Raw genomic sequence first — 6000 nt, forward strand, 5'->3', positions numbered from 1 at the left:
AAAAAAAAAAAAAAAAATCGGATTGAAATCGGCATTAATTTGGAAATTTCCAATTTTCGTTCGCCTAAATTATAAAATACCAAATAATATTGATATTAATATTGGCTATAAAAACCAATTAATTATTCTCACAAATTAAAGTCGCAAGGAACATTAGAATCTCATATATATTCCAATTCCAATCCAAATAATTTGAAAAATCAGAAATCGGAATTCAAACGTCGGAATGAAAATTATAATTCCAAAATCAAAAAGCAAAGGATAGTGCGACATTTTTTCTCTTTAGAGAAAGAAATTTATTAAATTGAAAAATAGTGGGGGTATTAATATGAGCATTATCATAGTTGTTTCTTCACCGGCCGATGAAGAAACAAAATTCAGATCTTCTACAACATGGCGGGGAAGTACTAACGGAGTGATTTTTTTCTTCTCATTTATTATCAGATTTGGAAATATTTTTTTAGATCAAGTAATATAAACTAATTTGAAAAGGAAAATAAAAATAAACATAAACAACGTAAAATATATAAAATTATTATTACCCGATCCACGGGGTGAGCCAATGGAAGTTCAAAATGCTCGTTCCACATTTTGTGAGTCACCTCGTATACGGGCGGTCTGAGCAACTCTAGCATCTCCGAGGTACACCTTAACGTAAGGGTGTCTTAACCGAAAGCCCTCATAGACGAACTCCATGCTCGTAATTTGTCGAGCTTCGACAATCACAGGGTCCATATCTCCGTGGAGATATGCAGTTTCGTTGTTTTCCATTTCACTACCTCTAATATACGTAAAATGAATTAATGAAGCGGCAGTAGCAGAAGAAACAATGAGGAAACTGTAATTAAGGGGAAAATAATGACAAATACATTCATAGAGGGGAATTTCTGATATATTGTTCAATGTTCACCATCTTTTATAGCTGAATAAATGATTCCTATTGTTTCTTTTGGGTAAACAGCATAAACCCCCTTTGTTGGAAAAACCTGCGCCAAATGCCGTTGTGTTTTTCTTCTTATGTAGAACTCCCTTGTGTTTTACTTTACTTTGCTCGGAATCCCATTTTCCGTTAAAAGTTAACGCCTTTAACTACAGTCTACAGAGGGGATTTTATGCAATTTTTTTCATAACAGAGGGGAATTTAGTGCATATTTTCTACAATACAATGGGATTTTATGCAAACCTAATTTATTTGTTTAAATTTAATATTATTTTCTTGAATTAAGTCGAACACATTTATTCAGTTACAATATGAAAAAATAGAAATTTAAAGGTGTAGTGAATGTTTTTTTCTGTTTAGATCAATTTTTATATGATTAATTAATTACTATATTTAAAAATTTTGAATTTTTAAAATATATAATTGTTTAATACAATTATTATATATTTTTTATAATTTATTCTGGATTAATTATATGTGAAAAGAACATAAATAATTTGAGAATTCGTTTCAACTTCCATCTCGAATATTATTTTTTCAGTTTTCATATTTTAAATTTGTAGATGTAATCGACTTAATTTAAGAAAATAATATGAATTTTAAATGAATAAATTCATTTTGCATAGACCCCTTGTGTTGCGAAACCATGCACCAAATCCCCCTTTGTTACAAAAAAACTCGCATAAAATTTCCTCTATAGTTAACGGTGTTTACTATTAACGGAAATGAGGATTTCATGCAAGAAAAAAGAAACACATAAGATTTTTACGCAATAAAAAGAACAAAAGAGAATTTGGTGCAGATTTATCATAACACATTAGTTTACTGTTTCTTTTCATGTCTTTTTTATTTGAAAGTACTCCTATTAGTCAAAATTGTGGAAACCAAACAAAATTAGCTAAAAGCATGCACTAGTGTTTTATGAAAATTTTCTTCAAGAGTACGAAATGTGAAATTCTATGCTACACCCGGTTATTTACATCGGATAATTATTAATCGAAAATATACACATAACTACACACAGAGACCCATGTGTATGTGTGTTTAATGGAAAGTTATTTAACTCAATCCATGGTTAACAATCATCCGGTATAAACAACTCAATGTAGCATAGGAACTTCATATAATTTGTGTTTGCTCTTGGAAATAAAAAGAAGAAGAGAATCAATTGCAATTTGTGTTTTTGTGTTTGATCTTTTGACTGGTTCAATTAAAAGAAGAAAAGAATCAATGGACACATCAGTTGATTTGATATTACATGAACTTGGAAATCAGGTACAATTAAAGATAAAGTGTGAATATGAAAGTTAAAGAGAACTTTACTTTTTCTTTTCAAAATTGTAAGTTTTCGTAAGCATATCTTTTTGTATAAATCATATTGTGGAAAACAAATCAATTGGAAACTGTTATGAATATTAATTGCTAAACTTCAAATCGGACCAGTTGGTGATGAGTAATGACAATTAATAATTTGCGTCTATGATTTGGTTTGCTGTAAATTACACAATAAATTTCGATAAATATATAAATATATATATATATATATATATATATATATATATATATATATATATATATATATATATATATATATATATATATATATATATATATATATATATATATATATATATATATATATATATATATATATATATATATTTTTTTTTTTTTTTTTTTTTTTTTTTGCGAAAAAAGATTTTATGATTCCATTTTGTAATAGAATGTATTGTGCTCCCCTAATTTTTTATTATGGGGTACTATTTTCCTTATGTGGGTCCACATTATTTTAACGTGGCCCCAATCGCTTTATAATGGAATAATAAAATTCTTTTTTTTTTGTCTTTTGATTCGCATTTCCCAACTTTAGTGAATTTCATTCTTCCACGTTCGATCATTATTCACCGCAATATTTTACCACTAAGATGGCCACCAGAACCACGCCCCGCGGTGCCAACAAACTAGTATATATATTAAAGAATTAAAAAAAAAAAAAGTTCACGAGCTTATTAACAAATAATTAGCCATGATCAGACTCGAATGCGAACTCATTTACACTCTTATTCAGCTATTCTTACAAATTTAAATTGGCTACCAAAATTCCGAAAACGTTACGAAATCACATCATACCAATAATAACTAATTATTCAATATATTTTTTTAAATTCCTAATTTCATAATTATGTTTTATCTCATAATTAGTAGTGAATTGTATCTTAAGTGTAAACTTTAAACCAAAGGGCAGGCAACAACAGTGATGGCCCCCCACCTCACGGCTTTCCAAGGGAAACACCCTAAATTTCAAACCATACGTATTCATTCGCCATTTACATTTTCCCACATTCTCCTAATTTCAGCAAACGAGACGAATAGAACTCATAAATACTCTACGTCCTCTCAACCAGTGTTTTGAAACTCGGACCAGAATAGTCAGTTGAACCAATTAAATTGTGTAACATTATCTTGTCCGGTCCGGTAACTTGATAATAATTATTTTTAGCTCTTTATAGTTATGGAGTCATTATTCCATTATCCGTAATATTGATTCCTCAGTTTTTCGACATTTTGGTTTTGCTTTTCGCATATGAGGGTTCGTATCAATTTGTTTCCTGGTTTTTATCTTATACTCTTAAGGGTTTGTTTCCTATTTTAATTCAACTTCCTTAATATTGACTCGAACTTCGTAGAACTTGTTACAAGACCCAATACCTTACGAGGAAACTAAAGCACGGAATGTCCAAAACATAGGATTCTATGTTGGCGTAACACGGAATAATGACCCCATCACTATAAAAAGTTAGAAACCATTAGTATCAAGGTAGAATATTGAGCCCGTAGTTATATTGAACCATAAACCAATATTTCGCCAAGGATAATTACAAGAATCCACATGTAAAAATCCCAAAATATTTTGCTGTAGAACAGCAAAGAAGAATTAAACCCTCATAAAAATATATCGAAACTCGTGCATACTAATAATCCATATTGGCAACCGATTATAAAGCCTAATACGACTACTATACGATCACGACAAGCTCCAAGATGAAGAATTTGAAGAAGCGAAAGAGGAGGAGTTTAAATAAGTTATTCGAGTTGGCCTCGAAGAATGAATATTCAATAAGAACTTTGAAGGGTCCATGTTGTGGAATTGGAAGTAAAGGAAGAAAGGAATTCATTGGACAAGTCGAATTTCATGCATCCCAAAATTCTGGCATGTCTCTGTTAGTTTTACCATTCAGGTTATATCTCTTGAGTGTGATGTCTATTATTGGTGATTCAAAAATCTATGGAAAGCCAACGGAAGGGGCTACTACTTTAATGTTTTGAGCGTAGAGATATTCGAACTGGAACAATGTTTACATCGAGCTTGAAATCACTGCATGTGCACAATCAAATGTCTACCCGAGTTTAGGAGGATGATCGTGAAGTCATATTGAAGTAAAAGTAGTTTAATTTAGTTTTCAACGTTTTTAGTTAGATTCTTTATTTTTTATTATCTTTTAATTCTTGTGGTTAGAACTAGCTTAATGATAAGGTGACCTTTTACGCTTTATATACAGGTTGTCAATATGGCTTATTATTCTGCATGAGTATTAACAATTTTTTATGAGAGATTAGTTCTCATTCGTTGTTCTACAGCCAAACTTTTCGGGATATTTGCAAGTGGATTCTTGTGATTATTCTTTGCGACGTAATATTTGTTTTTTGTTCAATATAACCACGTGGTCAATATTCCACCTTTATAATAATGGTTTATAGCGTTTTGGTCATAATTTTGTGTTCCTCCATCATTGACTCCTCTGTTTTTGAACGTTCTATTTTTGCTTCCGCGTAAGGTATTGATTCTCCTAATAGATTTTACAGGGTTCGTATCAGTTAGTTTCCTAGTTTATCTCATATTCTTAAGGGTTTATTTCCTCATTTAGTTCTACATTCTTAATACTGATACAAACCCGTTAAAACTTGTTACGAGACTCAATACCGTACGCGGAAACAAAAATACGGAACGTCCAACAAATGATTCAATACTTGGGAAACATGGAATAATAACCCCGTCGCTATAAAGAGCAAAAAAATATTATTATGAAGGTGAAATATTGGCCATGTGGTTATATTGAACTAGAATCCAATATTACATTGCTAAGAATAATTACAAGAATCTACTTGCAAAAAAATCCCAAAAACTTTTGTTGAAAGAAAAGTAAGAGCGAAATTCGTTGGACAAGTCGAATCCCTATGCATCCCAAAATTCTCGCATAGTTTTGGCAGTTATACCATTCGGGTGATAACTCTGTTGTATAACATCTAATAAAGGTGATTCAATCTTCTTTGTAAATATAACTGAAAGAGATATAGCGGATGTTTGGTTATGTTTCTCATAGAATTTTCTAGTTTTCAAAAATTTTGATGGAAAAAGTAGATGTATTCGTTTTGTCTAGAAAATGGGAATATGTTTGGATTAAGTGGTATTTTTAGTTTTATATAGGCATAAAAATGAGAATATGTTTAGTTGTGGTGAGTTTTCTCTACGAAAGTAAGTGCAAAAGTAGAATATAATGATTGATGATGATAGAGGTTGTTGTTGTAATTATTATTTTTATTATTATTATTATAATTATTATTATTATTATTATTATTATTATTATTATTATTATTATTATTATTATTATTATTATTATTATTATTATTATTATTATTATTATTATTATTATTATTATTATTATTATTATTATTATTATTATTATTATTATTATTATTATTATTATTATTATTATTATTATTATTATTATTATTATTATTATTATTATTATTATTATTATTATTATTATTATTATTATTATTATTATTATTATTATTATTATTATTATTATTATTATTATTATTATTATTATTATTATTATTTTATTATTATTATTATTATTAATATTATTATTATTATTATTATTATTATTATTATTATTATTATTATTATTATTATTATTATTATTATTATTATTATTATTATTATTATTATTATTATTATTATTATTATTATTATTATTATTATTATTATTATCATT

Source organism: Erythranthe guttata, chromosome 8 (assembly GCF_056151865.1).
Source record: "Erythranthe guttata isolate IM_541 chromosome 8, IM_541, whole genome shotgun sequence".
NCBI lineage: Eukaryota > Viridiplantae > Streptophyta > Magnoliopsida > Lamiales > Phrymaceae > Erythranthe > Erythranthe guttata.